General features: G+C 39.8%; 1 protein-coding gene across 14 annotated transcripts in view; it reads left to right on the top strand.

Moving 5' to 3' along the window:
* Positions 1-23,070, top strand: part of HTR2C (5-hydroxytryptamine receptor 2C) — a 241,176-nt gene that overhangs the window by 132,657 nt on the left and 85,449 nt on the right. For 10 of the 14 annotated variants that reach the window (XM_065077689.1, XM_021284989.2, XM_065077678.1 and 7 more), the window contains one exon: positions 6,349-6,748. The exons of the other annotated variants lie outside the window; for them this stretch is intronic. The gene's annotated coding sequence lies outside the window, so the exon portion shown is untranslated. The remainder of the gene's footprint in view (positions 1-6,348; positions 6,749-23,070) is intronic. 14 annotated transcript variants of the gene reach the window in all.

The raw sequence follows: 23,070 nt of genomic DNA, 5'->3' as shown, positions 1-23,070 counted from the left end.
GGAGCAGGAACACCCAGATGAGGTTACACAGGAAGGAGTCCAGACAGGTTTTGAATGTCTCCAGAGTAGGAGACTCCACAACCTCCCTGGGCAGCCTGGTCCAGGCTCTGTCACCCTCACTGTGAAGAATTTTCTTCTCATATTTAAGTGGAACCTCCTGTGTTCCAGTTTGAACCCATTACCCCTTGTCCTGTAATTTGCTGTCACCGAGAAGAGCCTGGCTCCATCCTTGTGACACTCACCCTTTACATATTGATAACCACTAATGAGGTCACCCCTCAGTCACCTCCAAACTAAAGAGCCCCAGCTCCCTCAGCCTTTCCTCATAAGGAAGATGCTCCACTCCCTTAATCTTCTTTGTTGCCCTGTGCTGGACTCTCTCCAGCAGTTCCCTGTCCTTCTTGAACTGAGGGGCCCAGAACTGGACACAACAGGTAACTAGAATTGTTAGGGCTAACAACAGTTACTTAAATGAGAATGTTTTGGCTGCAGTCAGTGGCTCCTAGGGCAAATTTCTATGCTTTATATAGTGTTCCCTCTATAGTTTTCTGCTCTTCAAATGCCCAAGCTTGGTTTCACATGCCTTGCTTTGGAGGTGAAGGGGGAAGCTGATGCTGCTGTGTAGAATTCATGTGAGTTTAATGTGTTTGCTGTACCCTACCTTGGTGGCAGAGAACCTGCCACTTTACACCGAGATTGATTTCAGCCCAGGTCCAACTTCCACAGGATGAAAATCCAAGTGTGGTGGAGAATATTATTGCCTGCTCTTTCTGGCTGTGAAAACACCTAATTATTCACTCTGCTTTGCTCTATTCTATTTTCATTTTATAAAAATCTACACATCACAAATTGCCCGTGCTGACTTTTTAATTAGAAAATAGTGATGTGCTCATATCTTCCTGCTCCGGCAGGGGGATTAGACTAGATGATCTATCGAGGTCCCTTCCAATCCCTAACATTCTGTGATCTTGGGATTTAAGATGTCACCAGTTGAATCAATATAACAGATTGAAGGTAAACGGGTGGCACATTGAAAACACTCTCTTGATCTGTGCTACTCTGAGTTTCTCAGTGTCCACTGGAGAAAATGCAGTTCTGTGTCAAATTTATGCTCTGTCTCACCAAAAGATCAAAATGAGAGTTAATCTTCTGCACTCTGTGAAAATGTGTGTGGGAATTGCACTGTTGTGGGGCGTTGGGTTGGATTTTTGTGGTGGGCTGCTTTTTTTCTAGATCACCAGTTGTGCAATTGGTTATGAATTAGAGGTTTTAAACCAGGCTTCTGGAAATACACAGCTATCTTCCTACTGTTTTCTCACTATTGCCTTGCATGCCATGAAGCCATTCAAGGGAAAACTGGAAGCCATTTTCTGTAAAATAATAGTTTTCCTTTGCTTTAGATAGCAGTACTCAGTATTACTGAAACTCGGTTTAAATAGCCTTTTGTTCTGGTTTTTTTTTGGGTTCTATGTGCTGTTTCCAGCTCAATCCCATTTAAGAAGTTCTAGGGTAAGGGTCAGACATAGCCCATCCCCCACACCTCTGTCTCTCTCTCAAACCAAGAACCATACAGAGAAAAAGTTGTCCAGTACAGTGTCTATATTGCGGTGAAAATGCAACTGCAGTATACACAGACATACTTCCAAAGACTAAAACAAATATAACTAAGACTTTTAATTGTGTGTAGACTGAGAAAAAGACTTGTAGTTGAATCTGATATATAACCTCTGCAGTTCAATCTTCTCTAGTTACTTCTTTCCAAGATCCGTAACCACTGTACTGTTCCCATTTCTGTCCAACAGTTAATTACATTGTTTCAGTGACAAAGTATTATTAAGCAACTGCAGTCTACTTTAATAGCTAGTTCTCTAATTAAATACCTGTAATGGTTTTGTTCTCAGTCCTGGACTGCAGGCATCTAATTTGCTGCTATCCAGTGTCTTGCATCTTTTACGTATTTTTTTTCTTCTCAGAGATGTTTGTTGTGGAAAACCTGTTCTCCAACTGTTAAGGTGGGGTTGGAAATACCAGGGATAAGGTCCCCCCTTCCTGCAGAGGAAGCAGGTGCCTGTTTTTGCTGTACCCAGTAACACCCAGGAGCTGCCCAGGGCACATTTGGTTTGACCATGTCATTCTACAGTGTCACCTTTTGCCATGTGGAGAGCTGCACACCTTCATTGCTTGTCTCATCAGGCTATGTTTCCCAGACACAACCTGTAGCTCTCTGTGCCCTCCAGTGAAGTAACCACAGACATTTCTGCCTTCTGCATGCACACATTACTTGAGGAGGGTGCTCTGAAATGGGCATCCTCAGTGTGGCTTCAATGTGTTGGGTACATGAACTGAGGGGAACAGGCTACTCTTCAGTCTTCTTGGGTTTACTTAGTACCAGCAGAGTCCACGGGTATGATTCAGATATCGTACCCTCATGCAAGGAATGCGTATTTGTCTTAAACAGAATTGTAACTGGCTTGTTTTAAAGGAATAGTTGTGAAGTCAGCTTTTCTTCCTAAAGCCATATAAATCTCTGTGAGGCTCCTTTGTCAGATGCAGAAAAAATCTAGTGTGCTCAACATCATAGGCCCAGAGCTTTTCCTGTGAAAAGAAGGTCTGGAGAAACTGGGCTTAAAGTGGAAATAAAAATGGCAAAAATACCCTGAGTAAAACCCTGTTCTGTGTCTCAGTCACAGCAGTTTAAAATTGAGTTAAGTTTTTGAACTCTTTTTTTTTGGTAGTTTTTCAGGTTTTCTTAAAGATTGTTCAAGGTAGTTGTGTAGCAGCTCAACTACAGTGTTAAGCTTGGCCTGCAGTACACTGAAAAATGTATTAATAATGGTACAGAATCTTAAATGCCCTGACATTATCCTGCTGCTGCACTGGCTTTAAAATTCTACACATTTCAGGTGAACAGCAACTTAACTCTTAATTAAAATCACTAAGCAAACGCAGATTGTATTTAATTTAAATATTTATATAATTTGTTTAAGCTTTCAAAATAGATAAAATGTTGAATGGCAAAACTGCTAACATCTGATTGATAATTTTACTTCTGAGCCCAATTAAGAAACTAGTCAGGAATCCAGCTAATAAGTTGCAGTGTTTGAGGAAATATTTTTTAATGTTGTATATACAGAGAATATTTTAAAAGAGTGCTCTCAAGCAAAAGGCATAGTTTAGAAAAAATATTGCTACTTGTGATAGTATTTTAAAATCTTCCATCGTCACTTCATTTTCTGGGAGTCACAGTTCTTCACGTTATCCTGAATACAATTGCAAAAAATATATAGTGAGCTAAGGAGCGATAAAAACATATTAACATGCTAATCTACTTGGTTTTTATAGTGCTTAACATGTTAAATCGAAACACATGATTATCACAGTTATTTTAGTTAGTCAACACATATAAAGTTAAACATGCATGTAAATGTTTTCAGAGTAGAAGTATAAGCCTGCATAGAGAACATTTTTACGGTCTTAGGTATGTTCCTATCTGTAAAGAAATCATTTGCATTGAAATCTTTCACAATATTCCCCCCAGCAATATTGTTGTGGTAATCAGTATATCCTTTGACGCAGCATTTTCTTCAGTGTGGTTCAGCTATGAGTAATAGCGACAAAGCTTGAAGAGGTCAAACTCTTGGCTTCTGACTCCTGTTCTATTCCTTGCTACATCTTTTCATTTTGGGACACCATTTCCTATCACATTTGTCTGTCACATACCTAAAGGCAATTAGATCCTACAGACTTTAGGATGATTTAATGTAACTGTGGGTTTCATTTTGCAAAAATGTTAATGTAGCCCAAATGACCTGAAATCTATGAAGTCTTTCGGGACTGGATTTGAAGCTTCTGGAAATCTGTTTGACAGTGTCTCATGTTTTTCAGTGTATCAACAAGTTCTCCTGAAATTGAAAGGCTCCTTGTGTCTTTCATACACCTGTTTCAACAGTGCCTCTTAACTTGCCTTACAGTCTTCCATTGATTTTTACTCTGTATTATGAAAACTGTAAGAGCTGCAAGATATTTTCTGTTTTTCCTTTACAATGTTACTAACCATTTTGTGAATTGTTTTAAATTGTATTTCCTGTCTATTTGCACACTGCTGTTTAGGCTGGAATATAGCATGTATTTAATTTTTTTTGGCCTCATTACATTTTGTTCCTTGCTTCACTGCAGCAGCTGTCCTGTTAGTCCGTAAATCTCATCTGTTCTAATCACTGTAAATTCTCTGGTTCCTCTAGCTTGTGTCACCAGCAAGACTAGTCACTTTGGAAATGGCATTTCTGAAGGGTCATTTTATAAAACATATAAGAGGAGCCATTGTGCAGTGCTGGTGCTTAAGGCTGAGGGCTTATCACTCAGCCTCTAAGCAGCTGTCACGGTCTGTTCTCCGTTTACAGGCTGATTTTGGTAGCTATTGCATGCCGAGGTGGTCACCAAGGTGAGCGTCTTTGGCCTCAAACTAGTAGCACAGCAAAGTCTTCGCTGGGATTTGTGATCTGTATGCGGTAAAAATGACATAATATTTGTAGGGTGGTCTTATAAAGGAGAGTTGCTAGTTCAAAGTCAGTTTTGTTGGAAAAAAGTCTTTTCAAAGACAGAGGTTTTGTGGTACTTAGAAACAGGCAGTGATGCAGAACCCAGAACACGCAATGGCTATTCCACCCCAGGATCCTCTTTTACAAGAACACGATGTGCAAGTCTCCTGTGCCTCGTGCTTGGCTTTTTCCCTTCTTCCAAGAGCACAGATGGTTTGGTACTTGGTATGCTGATATAGGTCTGTGGTTTAGCTGAGATCAGTCATGTTCAACAATTTTCCCTTGTTTTCATGCTTATAGGTGTCAGTGCCTCCACTATGCTCTTGCCTCTGTGCTGATCCTGCTTTGAGGCTGCTTTGATGGCACAGACACTGTGTGCTGCAACTAACATGTGGCTGCTAATAGTCTTCCTTGTACTGCTGCTGCTTCTTCGCCTCCTTCCCACTCATTAGCACTTCTGTATTGTGTTAGATATCCACAGGAAACTCTTGGGCAGAGATATTAATCTTTCTTGGATGCCTGTACATCCTCTGGCAGAATGAGCCTTGGCTGGTGCTGCTTTGATGCTCTGGGGTCTGTGTGAGTGGATAGGGTGCACTTTTGAGTTTTGTCATTTTATTTTCTTAGGCTGTGCAGCAGTGATGTTTCAGAGCAAGAGCTATTTCAGCTCCTCAAACTATTGAGCTCTCCCATGGCCTGGACCCTGTGCTGGACTGACTCCCCTTGTCAGCCGCACTGTATTCCACGATACAGTGGCTCGTGGCTACAATTCACACTTGCAAGAGGATACTATTCACTATCTTGGATAAATGAGCTTCATATTCATCAATTAGAATAACAGGATGAAAGCTAGATACTACTATTTCATTTTCTTCAATACCTCCATCCTGTTTTTCATTTCTTTCTGATATTTCAGATGTATGTCTGATGATGTTGTAGACATAACCAGGGAGAAAGTGGTGATGGAAACATGTTAATTTTTGGTTGGATTGCTGAAGGGCAGTTTCCAAAGACTTATGATACTACTATAGCAAAATTCAACTCGGCTGTTTCATAGATGCTTTAATTAATTAATGTATTTATTTAATTTTGTGAGATTTGCTAGCTTTTTAATGACCTTTGTATTTGTTTCTATTTGTGAGTGACTCAGTTTACTTACTTTTTGAGCCCAGGATGCTGCAACGTCATGTGTCAGGCTATGCTGGCTTTGATAGTCCACTGGTGATTGCAGAAGGCAGAAATCCTTCCTGTTGCACAGAAATATGCTGTTATATTCCCTTCAGCTAATTTTTCAGATATGCTACTTTAACTACCAAAGTTAATGCATTGAGGTCTGATTGCTGAAAAACTTTGGTGACAGATTAAAGCTTCCTAGCTGGAGCTGGTTTGCTGTGTTTGCAAAGGGGCAATTCAAACAAGCGTGAGGTTACGTCAGTTGAACACAAAGAAGAAATGCAGATGTAAACCAGACTAAATAAACAAGTAAAGTGGAGAGTGGTCTGAGCTCTTTCTGGTGTTTCCATAATGAAAGTTGCTCATATTTGAAGTTGTTAATTGTGGGCAAGTTTTCCTTGGTGTTGTGAGGTTTGAATTATTCAGTAATATGTTTGATGATAAAATGCTAAATCCTCAACAAATTCTGAGTAAGATGCAGTTGATCAAGTCATCCAGTAAATAGAATTTTATCTAATGGACTAATTTAATGGGGCTGTTTGAAATGTACTGTGTAGAAGCCACAGATAGAGTTAAATTTCAAGGACGAATATAATTTTTAATGCTTTCTTCTCCCTCTCTCTCTCTTCCCTGAAAGGACTCCGTAGAATATTTGAATTCCCTCTCTGGTGAACAGTTCAGCTTTGTGCCATCCATAAGTGCAAAGTGCTTCGAAAAGAGCCCACTGAAGGCATGCTAGTGAGACCCCGAGTCACGGACGGAGCAAACTTTTCTGGCCTATCACCACACCCTGGCCTCAAATCCTCTTTGGAGCAGCTACCAAAGAGGCTGAACTTTGCTGTTTTCTGCTGTGCTGCCCGGCACCTTTTCCAAAGGCTGATGGAAACCTGCGTTTAGGTCGTACCGCGTGAGAGTGAGATACCCGCCCTGCTCCCTGACAGCCTCTCCCTGCTTCATCCTCACCAGCAGCACCAGATGTGCAGGCGGCTGCAAAGAGCTTCCTTCCCTGAGCACAGGTGCTCTCTTTCAACAAAAAAGTAAGTGTTGGTCAGTAAATGAAGGGCAAATATATTACCATATGTTCAGATTTAAAAAAAAAAAATGCTGCTTCTTGGGGGCAGGAGCCGGGGAGAAGTCAGTCCAGAAGTCTGGCAGGGGTTGGGTTGGCTGGATTAGGAAAGTGCCAGTGCCAGCCCTCTACCCTTAATGTGTCTGGCAAGGCAGCTCTCCCAGATGAGGTGAGATGAGGTGAACCCAAGACTCTCTTTTTAGGAAGGGTTACTTGGTTTAAAACGCTTTGCTAGCAAATACTGCTTCTGACTCCTTGTAACTTTTAACTAGCTCCAGTTCACCTTTGCCTTTATTTTACATTGAAAAGTACTTTACCTGAAGTGTTGTCATCAGCCATACACAGAATAGTTTAGTGTTCACCTGTCTCATTTCTTTACTGTCCAAGGTGAATCTCAGGGGACTAAAACTCTGAACCAAGTGGCTTCAGGCTATTCATCTGGAAAACAGAGCCACTTAGACCTTTGTGAAGAAAATAATTTAGTAATCAGTGCAAGAGACTTGTCTCTAAGCCAACTCATTTAGAAAAATTGCCAGTGAAGTAATTACAAACATTTTATCATAATGCTGATGATGTCTTTCCATTATTACCAGCATTTCTTCTTCCCTGCAGCTACAGTACTGAGCTGGTTTTGCATCCTCTTCCCTGGCCTTGCATTAGAAATACTTTTTCATTTGAGATTGGCTCTGCAGAGCTGCAAATTGAGCAGGGACATTTATTTTTCTGAAACTTTCCCTGCAGACTGATGCAGCTAAAACCATCGGGAAATGAGGAAGATGTTGTTACTGCATGGCTCCCATCTAGTATTTGGTTAAGTCCATTAAATAAAAAACTTTAACTTTATTCCAGGAATGGCATTAAAGATAATATGTAGGGTGTTACGCAAGTTCTGCTCAAGGAAAACTTTTTGGTTGTCCTCTCTTGGCAGGAGTAGGAATGATTTGTTAGCATTTTTCCAAAAATTTATGAGAAAATAACTTTCTGGTAGAGAAACAAAAAAAGCTTTAACAGTGCTGATGAATTATTTCTTGTAGATATTTATAGGGTTTGTAATTTTGGAGAGGGTAACTATTTCCATTAAAAATCCATGGTTGCTGCTTGGTAGTAAAAACATTGCGAAGAGCTACACGGGTTGTTGCTGGGGGAGCATTTCTCCCTATGATGACTGCTCTGTGCTTCTCTCAGGAGAGAACACCACCCCTTACTTACTAATGTGCTCCATGCAGTTATCCACAGGATTTATCAACTGCCCTGCAGTTGATAAATCCCAGAGGGCGTAAGTTAGGATGTCCTGACATCAGTGTTCAGAGACCAAGAGGAAGGGAAGCCACCTCCAGCTGGACTTTATACCGAGCTATTTGTCTCTGAAAGCGTCAGCAGATTTAGATTACTTCTGCTGTTGTCTACAAGTTCCTCCTGCACGTTCTGTGATGATTAAGGTCCTTGGAGGTTTTGGATCACTTATGTTTCTCAGTGTAGCTACAGATTGTGAACATAAGGGTTGCATCAAGTATATCAAGTAATGAATTAAAAGGCAGAGGTTCCCTTACCATCTGTGTACTTTGGGTAGAAAAATTCCTGCTGACTTGACATTTCTTGCTACTGAAAAAGATAATGTGATCAGGTAGCTGAGTGTTAACTTGAAGCTTGCCAGCTTTTTCACCTGACATACAATTGCTGCTGCCTTGCTGCTACCAGTGCCAAAGACCATTTTGTTAGATTACTTAATCTGATTCTATCAGGAACCATTTGTGGATTCAAATACAGATGTAGGATGACACATTTTTTATTTTTTTTTTTTAAAAAGTTAATTTACATGAATTCAAAACATGCCTATCATGAAACAGCCCTTATCCTGTTCCTGATATGCTCTGAAGTCATGTCTAAGCAGGTTGTGTACATAGTCTAAACTATGCAGGACGGTGACTTCACTTTTATTATTTGCAGCAAATGTTCTCAGACCATGATGGTTAAAATAAAAAAGGCCAGCTATTTATTTTTTAGATGTTGAAACTCTTTCCATATCTCTTTGTAGTTTATTTTGTGATGACTTTCTGTACGGACTGAACCATACAGCAGCAGTTTGAGGCTGATATTTCAAAACCTCAAGAGTCATAATGAAGTGCCAAAACCTTAGATAGACCTGGACACAGGTCTCACATGGACAGACTCTAGTATCTTCTCACCACTTCTAGTTAGTACTCCTGAAAAAAAAAAAAAAAAATAGAAAAAATGTTTATGGTCTCAGACTTTCCTAAAGCAGTTGCAGCTAAAGGAATAACCGTCTGGAAACTAGCTGAGGAAACTTCCTGCAGCATCACAGTTTTGGAACAGGAACAGAAACCTGTGAGCAATGGGTCATGTCCTCTTGCTTCAGTGGAGTGATGCTGAAAACTTTTAGTTCATATGTGTTGTTCATTAAACCCAAGGGATAAAAATGGACAGCTGGAGTTTTATTTCCTGGGCAACAGTATGGATTAGTGCAAGAAAAAACCCAGCAAAACATAATACTTATTTCTTCTTTGTCTACACAAACCATTTCTGCTTCTTGTGGGATTGGTCTGAGATTCTGTCTCTGTTCTCATCCTGTTCTCAGACAACAAATATTGTTGACTCATCATTAGTCGCTTCATTAGAAGAAGTTTCCTGTGTTCTGCCAAGCAATGGCAGTAGGAAACCTGTGTTTCTAGGGAACAGAAGCAAGCTGGAAATGCTAATGCCTTTTCCTCTGTATAACATCCACAGGTTTGCCAGTTTCTTTTTTATCACCAGGTACATAGAACCAGCTGTGTTATTAGGATGGAGAACAACAAAGAAAGCACAGGCCCTGCCTTCAGATCATGAAATGTCTAGGTTTAAGTCTTCAGGGAATCTGGACAGTGCTCTGCTTGACTGAAGAGCAGATCCTAGGTACAGTAAACCCATTACCAGAGAAATCACGTCCTTCTGACTTGTATCTGGCTCGATAAATGATGCCCGAGACATGTAGTCAGACCTCATTACTCTCCCTTGATTTGTGCCTGTGCTCAGCAATGCGGATGGGTAGTTTCCCTCTCTTGTCTTTTTAGGGGTTTATGGACTGTGGAATAGCTGTTGCTTGTCCACTGTGAAAGTGGATGAGCTAAATACTTACCAGTGGGTTTTTTTGGTACCAAGATTAGAGCCTGGAAATGGGCTACTGCATTTCAGGTTTGTGTTGAGTCCTTCCTTTGTTCCAGCTCCCTACCAATAGTGAGGCCAAGTCAGTCAGAGCATTGAGAGGGTTCATATTACTGATGTGCTCAGCATTTACAGAACTTTATTTCTTTGAAAAGAGAGAAAAGTCTGAGACTTTTTGCTCTGTTATGAAGGCCATTGCTTCTTATGCTGAGCAGAGGTTTGCTTGTTTATTGTTTTTTTCCTGGAATTAATCTTAATTGAAACTCTTTATTGCTGCACTGAATGAAAAGTTTCTTCTACCTATAGGTATTTTGTTAATATTGCAAGAAACCAGTATCTGGTGGCTTCCAGAAGATAAATTTTCATCCAAACTTGGCTTCTGCTGTTCCTGATTCTAGCTGGAATTAGATGCTTCAGTAGATCCAGTATATTCAGGTTTTGGGTGGCAATGAAAAAAGGTACAATTAATATTATTGACCTTTGATTTAGGAGAGCATGTGGGTTAGATTACATTACATTTTCTTTTGAAAAGCATTGCAATTTTTTCCTTTTCAAAAATTCAGATGCAACAAAGTGAAGGTCAACTTTTCATTTGATATGACCCTTTATTACCTGGGCTTGCTTCTAATCATGCTCTCGCAGTTGTTCTTTTATTGCTGCAATTGCATTTTGCTTAGAGTAAGTGGCACAAAACCCAGGACTGTTGTGTTTATCCTGACGGCCTTTATAGCAAGCTTGCTTTGTGTGGCTCTGAAGAGTTAACAGGTCTTTTTGAATTCTGACCTGTATGTATGTCTTAAGTACCAATTTAGCTCCTAGACTACTCTAAAGCTTCAGCACTAAGTCAGGAGATAATCAGTAGTTCTGGCTTTCACCAACTTTCCTAGGTTTACAGAATTATAGAGCTTTCTCTTACAAGGAAATTTCTTGATCTTATTAACAGGGAAAACAAGAAGCTTAAAGCTGGCACAAAAACGTTTTTGTTTTTGTCTTTTTTTTTTTTTTTTAAATTTTTTTTTTCTTAATCTCCAGTGTCTGATCATAGCATGTTTCCTTGGTTTCATGCATCTCATTTAAAACAGCAGATTCGCCCCAGCCTCTGCTGGGGAGACTGGTCATGCTTAGACAGTCATGTTTCTTCTTTCTCTTCTCCTCAGTATCTTTCTGATTAGGAGTGCCCAAATATGACCTAATTGCATTCTTTCTATATATTGACCAGCTCTTCTTCTGAACAAGGGTCAGTGCTGACCTGCTTTCTCTGATGGATATGTTCGCATATTTTTGTAGCTCTTCTGAGACAAGTTATTAAAGAAAGAAAGAAATCCTAATTTATCCGGCTTGTGGATAAGCAGGATTTAAAATGCTGCAATTTGCTTCATAACTCCCTGTAATGAGCAGAAGGGGGCACCTACTTATTTTCTTCAGCTTAGCAACTCTACTGCATCCTATATGAACAGGGGTGCAGCTACTGTTCCTAACGTCTACTTTCCTCTGCTTATTTTAACACTTTTGGATAGGTTAATCAGTATTTTTAACTGCAATATGTGATTATGACCTGCAGTCATCTAGTAGAGGTTGCATAAGGATGTGTTTTAAGCTAAAGTGAGGGTATGCACACTGTATCTTGAAAGAAGTTTCTTTCAGCTCTCTTCTTCACAGACCTTTCTGGAGGCTTTTCCTAGTTTATTCTTAGCTTCTCCTGACACCCACAAATGACTGCAGAAAAGATGGGTTATCTCCGTTGCATATTGACTGTCAGCAAGCAGGACTCCTTTACTTCTTCAGGCCAATAACAGCAGGAAAACAGCTGACCCTCACCCGGTTTTGTTCTGAGCAATGACGCTGACTCATGGTGTTCTGTAACCTTGTGGGGGATTCTTCCATAAAAGCAGTGATGTATTAAGAGTAAAGGTAGATGGCATCAGAAAAAATAGCTTCAGCTGCTGTGAGTTATTTGTGTCCATTTGGCAATCTGCTCTTACCCTCAATTAAACACCATATTGCCCTGGTGTTCTAGCATATGCATTGCTACACAAAACAGCTGTGACATAAAAACTACTATATTAAAGGAGATGTGCAACCATGCAATAAGACTGTTAGATGCTTAGGAAGATGACCACTGCAACCTATTCTTAAATACACTGATTTTCTAACTGGCAAATTGTACAGTCTAGGGAGACTGGGAGCATATTCTCCCTGTCTGACCTCTTTCTGGATTTGGAAGGATCTATTTCATGTTGTCATCACAGTTCATGCCTTGCCATTTCCACATGATAGGAGGAGACACTGGGCAATCCTACCTCATGCCAAAGCAGCTGGTAGCTACATAAGGTATGGCATCAGAAAGCAGCTTGGTATTATCAGAGGAAAATGCTGAAGGTCCTATCTTCAGACCTTGTAAAATGTCCTTAGTTTGTCATTGTGAAAATATGAGGTGATATCTCTGGTGGTTCTCACACACTTATTTTGGCTTTGTATTGCTGCTCAGCAGGAAAGTGTTGAGGGGACTGAGCCAGCTCATACTTGTCTTCACTGTGGCCTGGTGGGGTGGCTCATAGGGAAAATCACAAACGAGACATCTGGTTGAAATCCTACAGCTGAAGTTGCAGCTACTTATGCAACCATCCATCAACCACCATCGCTCTTGGGCTCTTTGGCAGGTCAGTGGCATTTTCTTATGACAATCCGTATAGTTGTTGTGTTTTGATAAGAAGTAAAAAAGGACTTCCGAGCTAGAGACACAGAGCTCTTTATGATGTTTTCCATGAGAAGGACACCTGTGCTGGAGGTGAAGAGTGCATAGTACTTAAGGATAGATTTAACATCCTGTCCACTGAACTTTTGTAAGAAGAGAGCTGAGAGTGGTAATGCCCAGGGTACTTTGTGAAAGGATATGTGCTTTTAATGAGCTCCTCAATAGTAGGATAATAAAAGCAATAATTCTTTTAGTATTCTGCTTCTGTTATCTCTATCTATGTTTTCTGAGGTCACTAAAGCAGTAGTAAGCAGTGGGGAAGATAAGATTCCAAGGAGATGAACTGTAGAGTAGAGAAAAACATCACATACAGCAGTATGGATTGTTCTGCTTCCAGCTCTTGGTGAGGGAGTCAAACAATGTAGAGAACAGACTAAGCAATTTCCCAGGACATTGGTCATGACAGATTTCCAGTATGGCGCGAGCTTCATCTTGTGGTCTCCAAGCATCATTTGTTACATTCAGACTGAGAATCTGCAATTTTCCTCTAATCAGGAGACCAAACTATAATATTTTGTCCGGGGGAGGGAAATTATCTTTATAGCCAAGGGCTCTGAATTGTTTTGGGTTCAATAGATTTGTTCAGTTTCTTTCCTCCCGGAAAACTGTCATACACTGCATGTACTGATTTGTGTTGCTGAAATTTTAGCATAATAGGTTGGATGCAGTAGCAAAAAGAAGATGTCATTTAAATGTCTGAAGCGTGCTCTATTCTCAGCTGTAGTGATCTCTAGCCCTAGGCAGCAGGCATGCATTTTTCCTGTGACTTCATTAGACTCTGCACACAAGAACCAAATCTGGCTGTTTACATATTAAAACAGCATAATGTTGAGTTACTCATCTTTTTTGAACTCTTGGCACTAGAGCATCTTAGTTGGATCGGTCGAAAGGTCCATCCAGCCCAGGATCCTCTTTCCAACAGTGACCAGTAAAAACTGCCTAGGGAGAAGCACTGAGCCAAGGGCAAGCACACGGACCTCACCCTGTAATCTCCCAGGTTCCAGCAATTTCTGTTCAGGGACTTCCTAAGCGCTAAGGTATATACTGTTTAATAGCACCAAATGTTTGCTTTGGTTTGGTATTGTTCTGTTTTTTTTTTTGTTTTTTTTTTTTTTTTCTCCTTCAATATGTTGTTGAATTGCTTTTTCAACTCATCTAAGATTTAGTATTCACAACCTTCTGTGGCAATGAGTCCAATAGTTTTAACAAGGCATTTTTTTTGAAGAAGCATTGGAGGATTTCTCTAGTTTACGAGCATGTCACTCATATGTGCTGTGCTACTCCTGGCTTTTCATAGGCAAATATAAAACCTTTAAGATGCACAGTGATTTATGGAATTTCCTGGAAAGAGAAATGTATTCTTTGGGCCATCAGTAGTATGTAGCTGCTCATGAACTTAATACTTCACATACCATCTAACTTGTGGCTGTTTTAACTATGGATGATGTCACTTTTGCCTACAGAGATGTCTTTCAAATGCACCTCTGATTCAGTAGTATTTTATGTCACTGAGCAGCAAATTTTATTCTCCTGCATAGAAAATGCATTGCGATTGTGTTTAGGCCTTAATTTGTTCTTTCTTTGATGTTGCTTTAAGTAGACCAGGCAAGTTTTGTCCTGGAATATTAAATAATTATTTTACTACAGATGTTTTGGTTAATTAAAAGGTCTAGCTAAGCCCCAAGTTGTAGTACAAGATTTATTTTGATTGCCAAAGCCTTGAGTTGCCTTTACAGCAGAGCTCTTGTCCATATCCAAGTTCTGTTCACATGCTGTTCACATGCAGCTTTGCAGGCAATTCTGTTTCCATTGGACAAAGGACTCCCCGTCATGGACAGGGTGTGTATGAGAACAGCATTGTTAAATACATGTTGTGTGTGTACACAGGTGACGGAGAAACAAAGAACAGTGGTAACAGATTATAAGCGACAGGATCAAACTGAACTTTCTTATGCCAGAAGGAACCTTGCAATCTAATCTGACTTTTTTTTGCATCACGTGAACTATGAAATTTAATCCCTTGCTATTCCAGCAGGCAACTTTTTTATTTAGGTGCCGGCCGTGTACCTCTTCTCTCTATAACATTACTGTAAGTGTTAAAGCCTACTTTTATTGCATACTGTGGCATGGTAATGATTTCGCTTCATGTACCATGCTGTAAACATCCAAGCCAAATTGTTGACAGTCTTAATACATTTTGGAGCAAATGCATTTCCTGAGGTACGATGTGTTCCACCTTATCCTTTAGTTAATACATCAATTCTTCTGCCTCAGGCAGAGATGCTTAGGCTTGTGTCTCTTGGTTGTTGCTTTTAATTTGAGTTCAGTTATGAGCACTGAAGAAACTGTCTCAGATATTACAATTGCTTTAAATTCACAACAGAAACGGTCTGTGAGCCATCACTTGGTTTTCAGATATTCACACTGCCTAGGCTGTGCCAGGCAGCTGCAGGGAATATCTTTCCACACCAGCTGCATAGGACAGCAATTATATTCAAGTTCCATTGAAGTTACATGAGTTGAATTCCTCTGCTCAACTAACTAGTGAACATCCTACTGCTCTTGAAAGGAGTGGTCCTGCTTGGGTTTCCCCGCCTTGCCCTCACTTGGAGCTCTATGTCCCCAGCACTTCTTTTGCATTAGCTCTTGCCTTTTTCTGAATGCTTTAGTGAACTAATTCAACTCACTAATTAGATAGTGAATATCCCAACTGGAGAAACAAACAAACAAAATCAAAACAAAACCAAACTAAATGAAAAAAATGTGCTGGTGAACTGATACAACTTACTTCCAAGCGGTGAATTTCAGGCACAATGAACAGCCAGTCCAAAACATGCCTGAAGTCGTGCTTTCCCTCAGGTATCTGATGGAACAGCAATGAAGTGTGAAAGTTCTGTGAAATACATTCTTGACTACCTATATTTTATCATCTCCCTCTATTTTCTGCCTTTTGATTACTGCTTCTAGTCTGGCATGCAGAATGGTCATCAAAGAGTTCCAGTTCATATAGAAGGGTGGGCTTTGCTCTTGTGGCTGAGCAAAATGCTTGAAAATTTGGAATGTGTGCAGTCCAGGCTTTCTGCAGTCAGAAACCGGGGATGAACCCAATTGGGGTATGTTTTTGGCTCTACTACTCCTCTCAGATTTCATTTCCAAGATATTAGGTTTTGTTTCCTTGAAAACTGAATATAAGTGTGTTTGCCAGAGTTTTACAGACATTGTGTAGCTGAAAGGCTGTCTGAGAATCTGTGGCTAATTGAGTTGTTGTTTAAGCCCTTGTAATTAAGAAATCCTGCTAAATTAGCTGTCAGTCTTTCTGTAGAATTTTTCCTGTGAAAATATAGCAACATACTGGTGTCTTAAGGGTGCTTTGAAACATGGTCAGGTGAATTAGTTCACCTGAAGAGAGAATATGTCCAAATTATAGTCTCATTTTACTTTGTATCTGACCTAAGCTAGTCTCTAAGACTGCAAAGCCGAAAGAAACCCGGGCTGTGGTGTCCTCTGTTTTGCTCTTTTTCCCCTCCCATTTTGGCATCTTCCATGGCTCCTGCCACTGGTGAGGTATGTAACTGGAAAGTTGGCAGTATTTCCCACAGGACACCTTCAAGCTTGGCTTAAAGCAAGACATGCTGATGATCTTGTGGGGAGGCTGCTTCAACATGACCTTCTACCCCACTGTGTAGTTCACCAGTGTTGGCTTGACTAAAACCAACCCATTGGTCTTGAGTTTGGTAGAAAATCATCAGAGTTTCATTAAGATGTGGAGGTGAGCTGATTAGTCACATTGATTTACAGCAGTGAACTTCTGGGTGCAACCTGAATTTCGGGGAAGGCTGTTTGCTCTGTGACAGTTCTCCGGTTTTGTTTATGATTGACCAGAGTGGCCTTTAATCTCAGTGTTTGGCAGTAGGTGAAGCAATTGTACTATTTTGGCTGCCCTCTGACAGCTTCTCACAAGGATGCTGGGATTTGAGACAAGTATGAATCAATTTACTTCTCAGAAGAATCCTGAGAACTGGCTCTCTGCCACTCTGCCTGGAAATGGGACAAAAATAATGTCACTGCTCCATTCTCTTCTACTTTACTGAAATGCCCTAAAATCCTTGGGCTAGAAAATGGTCCACAAAACAAAAAAACCCTCATGTTTCTGTTGTTAATAGTGGTGGAGTTTAAAGTGACTGAAAGATCTGAAGTACTTGTCTTTTCTTGGTGAACTGAAGCAGAGAAATATGGATTGAACAGTCAAGCAGTCAAGTGCTAATCTGCAAAGAGCAAGTGGTGTGATTTTGCCTCAGGAAGAAATCATGCTTGGGTATGAGTGATGCACAGCGGGGGAGCAAGGCTGGAGACTCCTGAACTAGCAGCATGAGCGGCTCCCACTTGAACCGAGGAGCTTCACTCCCCAGTTCCACACTGTACCCATTTGTTCTCTGCAGAGCTGCCTCAGATTTAGGAAACCTGTAAAGGTGAAAAGATATTGCTTCAAACACATGGTATCAGAAGATGTTATTGCGTTATGTTGTCTGCCTTGCCATGTGTAGAAGAGTGGAAAGTGTAAGGGCAGGTCATAAATGCAACAGGGGTCATTTGGGGAAATGTTTAGCTGTGGCTTTAAGGTTGGGATTACACCTCTGAAGAGCAGACATCCCATATTATTTGTCACAGAGAAAGATAATTTTTCTTCCAGTAATACAAACACACCTTTTGAAAAACAATGTTTTAAGTTTCTCAGGATCTAATTAAGGAAGCGTGTGAAATAAGCAATGGAGTTGGCCCCTTCCCAGAGCTGGTGTGACCATGCAGAGCAGCGTCCCACCCGCTGGGCTCTGACGCCAGTACTGGTTTTTGATACCTGCAATATTCCCATCTCTGGAGATAACCTCTGGCAGCTGAAGGACTGTGCCTCTTTCAGCGCTTGAACTTCTGTCTCATTTGTTGACAAGATTAATATGTTCATATTTCATAGCAGTTTTGAGGATACAAAACAAGGCTGGTTTCAGTGTTGTCTCTGGAATGTTAAGATGCTTTAGTGTGGTTTTGTAGGGCTATTATACTCAATAACACAATTTGCTTTTTCTATTCTTGTTTAATTAATTTGGAATTAAAAGGATATGTCTAGAATTAAGCATTTTCTTGCCAATTTAAGATCACTTATAATATATTTGGACCTTGAACAGAGATTAAAATTTAGTATATTAGTTACTTTTAGGCAGCTTAACATTTTTAACACAGAGAGAAAAATCTGTCTTATGTTACTAAGCCTATAATTCTAAATTAAACTGATTTAGCAGATCTGATAAATAATTAGTGAAACTGGAAATTAGATAAATTCTGATTCATTAGCATCTGGTTTTAGAATGTGATTGTAAGGGAACTTGAATGGGAAGAGGATGCTGGAAGTGTATCTGTTGTTAAAGTAATAATTAGGGAATATAAAATTAATTTAGTCAAGATTTAAGATTGCCTTAACTGTCAGTACTTAACTTTTTCCCACAATGAAACATAAAAGAGTACTAACGGTTACTCTGTTGTTACAAAACTGAAGTGAAAGTGAGGGTCATCGAAATTCCTGTGAGGACCTTGAACATATTGAATAAACTTAGACGAGTCAGTATCTTATTTTAACTGAGAAATGATGAAATGATCTGATTGATCTCTGGAGTTTCAGCTGGTGTTTATGGGACTGTGGTGTAGAACTGGAGGGAACAGGATGAGGCAAGTGAACTGAAACACAGCAAAAACTGAAAAAAAAACTTATCCTACCCACTGCAGAGATAAACCTCAAAACTGAGCATCAATTTGTCTTAGTTTGATGTATCTAGTACAACATACACTGTAGTTATGTAGCTGTTTGATATGAGCTGTTGTTAGATGGTGCTAACACTTCTTCCATCTGCAGGATTTTCTTTGGCTTATATGTGGACAGCTGGTGGTCTGTGAAGAACTGACTGTTAATGTGGCTTCTGTTCCTCATTTCTAATGCTAAAAATACATGATATACTTTCTTAATCTTACTCTTCTGTGCAGCACAGTTGCCCCAAGACTAACTGTGCATCGGTGAAGTGTGGGAATGACAGGATCCATGAGACAAGGTGCCTGGTAGGGGTTGGTCTGTGCTAGAGAAATATCTGGGAATCTTTTATGAAGCACTAGAAGGAGTCCAGTTCCGTTAAGGATTTTAAGAAGTTCTGGATCCACAAATAGACTGTAACTCGCAGCAAACCAGCATTTATGCTGGTTTGAAAATGCTGATTTTTTTCAGCGCTTGTTTCCCACACATGGCTGTGCCTTAGGTAACATAGAAGCACATTGTTCTCACCTGGTTGGAAATTCCTTTCTTGCTGCTGGTGGTGAGGTAGGTCCCTAGGTATTAAGCATGGGTCCTCCCTACCCTCTCTATGCCCCAAAAAGCATTTACCTGTACAGCGGTTATTCTGTTCCCTGACACGCATTTTGGTGAGCAACCAGAGCTTGTGTGCATGTGGAAGAACAAAGCTTTTGGTGTCAAAACAAACTTTGGACATACTGCGGTGATTGCCCTGGATTACAAGAGTCTCTGGGCCCAAGCTGGAGGTGAACGATTGCAAGATGAGGGGCTGAGAACTCAGTAGGGCACCCTCAAAGTCCTTGAAAAAAGGGGTCAGAGCTACCATTGACTTAAGATCTGTGAGAAGCAATTTTTGGCTCTTGCTCATGGAGTTTGCATTAAGTGACTGATGGCTGAATTTTTTGTTCTCTGCTTTGTATCTAGTATGCAGTGAGTAGTTTCTTCAGTCTGTAGTGAGACAGTGCACTGTCATTGCAATGATTCATTACCTCTGTGTCATTTTCTACACAATTTATCAAGCCAAAACCAACTTTTAGAAAATACCCAGTATGTTTACAGTATGGGAAAAATACTCAATAATGGAACTAGCTCTACGGGTAATTAGAGGTTGGGATCAGGGCCATAGATAATACATTATTGAAAGAGCCACTTCTATAAATATGTTGGTAAAATTCAGAAGTACTGGAAAGCAAATTAACAAAGAATAAAGGCCTAACTGTTCAGTTGGTCCCAATGTTGCCCCTAAATCTGTGTGAACAAATGTTTATAACAGAATTAGCCCATTTAGCTATACAGTCTGTGCATTGTGTACTTGCTTTTATTTGTGGTAAATATGAAGAAAAAACTTTATATTCCAGTGTTATGTATGCAAATCTAAGCACTGGATCTATAGTATGTTTGTTGATGCACAGTGTACATGGGTACAGAGACCAAGCTTTAGACCAGTTCTTGAAAAGGCAACTGAATAGGTAAACTACAAAACTGTGCCTGATGTCCGTGGGTCTGGTTTAAAAAGAAAGTCCCAAAAGGACACTCAGCTTTCTCCTTCTGATATATACTTACTATTTTCAGCACCCAGTGCAAAACCTGAAATGTTTGGGTAAACCTACACTGAGTATGCTTTCTTCTTCAAGGGCTTTTTTTTTCTTTTATTGATCTTTTTAAGAGTAACTGAATGTAATATAATATAATATACTTTTAATAGCCCTTGAATAGAAATATTTTTATTTGCCTTTCTTGCAGTGTAGGTAGATCTTATCATTGTCTTAAACATACTCAAGAAAAAGCATTCACAGAGTTTCTGAAGTAGGTGTTGTGGTTTGTAACTGGCAAATTAGCCACCCAGATTAAGTTTCATTTCTCACATGACTTTGATGTGGGATTTTGCTCAACTCTAAGCTGCTCTGCCAAGTTGAGTTTTACAGATGTGCAAAAATCCAAGAGATTCTTGAATATTCCTCAGGTGGAAATCTGAGACAATGTGAGTTTTCATTTTTCTGCCCTTCCTGTTTCCACCCTATCTGAAAATCAATACAGAGATAAAAAAGGTACACTTTAAAATTTCAGAAGAATGCCAGCTTGGATTTATACATAGTATAGGGGTAAAAAGGTTGAGCATTTTTTAACTAGGATTGTCATGCTCTAGTATATAGCACTATGTTGACTTGCTTCATATAAAAAGAATGTAACTAATTTTATTTTGTAGGTACCAGAAAATACTGAGAACAGTGACCCTATTGGGTCATCATTTTCTGCTAGTGATTAATATTAATTGGTCCCCTGTCTGAGTGTTCTTGAAGATGATCTTTCTGTAGGACAGAAAAATCTCAATTATTGCTTTCAGCAGAAGTTAAACGAGCTGCCATCTTGAGCAGCTTGGAAGTAATAAACTGTGCAGAACTGAGCTCAGCTCCAGGCATCCTATGCAAGGCTCTGGCTCTAGGTGCATATAAACTACCAGCTATATTCTTATGCTCCAGGGACTATTAAGAAACATTTCCCTTTGTATAAAAACCATGTGAGTGATATATGCCAAAGTGACACATGGATTGTCACAAATTTGGGCTTTAATATGTACTGTTTTCCAGGGAAAGCATCTATTACAAGTTGATCGACAGCCAATGCACCTTGGGCAGTAACGTCTGTAATCCCAGCACTGCCACAGAGTCAGGCTCACCAGAAAGGCAGCCCAAAGTCAATGTTAAATAAACTTTTGAAAAGTCCTGATGATTTTTACTTAGTTAAACCATAACTGTAGCAACACATTTAAAAAAAATAAATTGGGTAATTATTAGAGAACAATAACATTGTTAGGCTGACTGGGCTATACGCCAAGGGGCTGTCAATCACAGTTGTTAGGAAAAGCAGAGCATTTAGAAGCTGTCAGTCACACCTGTTTGTAAAAGCTGAAGGACTTCAGGAATTGTTGTGCCTGAATTTACCAAAGGCAGAAGTAACAAAAGCACCTGAGTCTCATGCAGCCTGATATTACGATTTATGTAGAAGTTCTTGTGCAAGTTTATGCCTTTATTCATCTCAAAATTTCTTATGGCATTGGGAAGTTGCAAAGGTTTATTTTTCAGGGAACTCCTTTGTATCACGTGTGTCGAATCTGAAAACAAGAATGTAACTTTTGTTACGTTCCTTTGCTGTGAAGCAAAAAAATGTTGGAGTTAGTATCCAAATAGCAGAGAGTTGGTGCTGGAGCCCTTTAGTTTCCTGGGGAGCCTCACACATTTCTGCACATCCAGAACACTGTAGCAATACCAGCTGGAGAATTTAAAAGGACTCAGGAAATCCTTAACATGGAGTTACTCACCCATAGGTGCTATGAGAAGTGGTCTCCATGAGACTGAAAAAACCCCCATGGAACCTTGTGTCTGTTTATTTTTAAGAGAAATGTCGAACAAATGCACTCACTTGATTTAAACCTAAAGAAGTTATTTTTGTTTGTGTGGGGTTTTTTTTTTTGTATGTTTGTTTGTTTATTATTAAATTGAGGAGCTTTTGTGTGAAAATGGATTTCTGATTATATCTTTCTTTGCAGTTTGATTTAAAATAGACCAGATTAAAAAAAAATCTGGGCTTGGTTCGGTCATTGTATATTCGGAAAGCAGAGTGCAAGCATAGATAGACAGACCATACTGCTGAGGGTATTCTAAATTTAGACTTTGCCATCTCCACTTCCCCCTAGCATGGTTTCCCACAGCTTTTTGAACTATGGATGATGTCACTTTTGCCTATGTAGATGTTTTTCAAACGCATCTCTAATTTAGTAGTATTATATGCCATTGAGCAGCAAATTTTATTTTCTTATATAGAAAATGCATTGCTTTTTTGTTTAGGCCTTGATTTCTTCTTTCTTTGATGTTGTTTTAAGTAGGACAAACAAGGTTTGTCCAGGAATGTTAAATAATTATTTTACTACAGATGTTTTGATTAATTAAAAGGTGTAGTCAAGCCCCAAGTTGTAGTACAAGATTTATTTTGATTGCCAAAGCCTTGAGCTGCATTTATACCAGAGCTCTTGCCCGTACCCAAGTTCTGTTCCTTATGCTCTTCACATGGGGCTCTGCAGGCAGTTCTGGTCTGTTCAGTTTGCTTCTAGTCTGGCATGCAGAGTGGTTATCAAAGAGTTCCTGTTCATATAGAAGGGTGGGCTTTGCTCTGGTGGCTGAGCAAAAAGCTTGAAAACTGAGTATGCATGTGCAGTGCAGGCTTTCTGCAGTCAGAAGTCTGGGATAAACCCGGTTGGGGTACATTCTTTGCTCTACTACTCCTCTCAGATTTAATTTCCAAGAGATTAGGTTTTGATTTGTTTATTTGAAAACTGAATACAAGTGTGTTTACCAGAGTTTTACAGACATTGTGTGGCTGAAAGGCTGTCTGAGAATCTGTGGCTAATTGAGTTGTTGTGTAAGCACTTGTAATGAAGGAGTCCTCCTAAATTAGGTGTCAGTCTTTCTGTAGAATTTTTCCTGTGAAGATACATCAACATACTGGTGTCTTAAGGATGCTTTGAAACATGGTCAGGTGAATTAGCTCA

Source organism: Columba livia, chromosome 12 (assembly GCF_036013475.1).
Source record: "Columba livia isolate bColLiv1 breed racing homer chromosome 12, bColLiv1.pat.W.v2, whole genome shotgun sequence".
In the NCBI taxonomy this organism is placed as follows: Eukaryota; Metazoa; Chordata; class Aves; order Columbiformes; family Columbidae; genus Columba; species Columba livia.
Note: the sequence above shows the minus strand (reverse complement) of the source record. Positions and strands in the feature narration are given on the sequence as shown.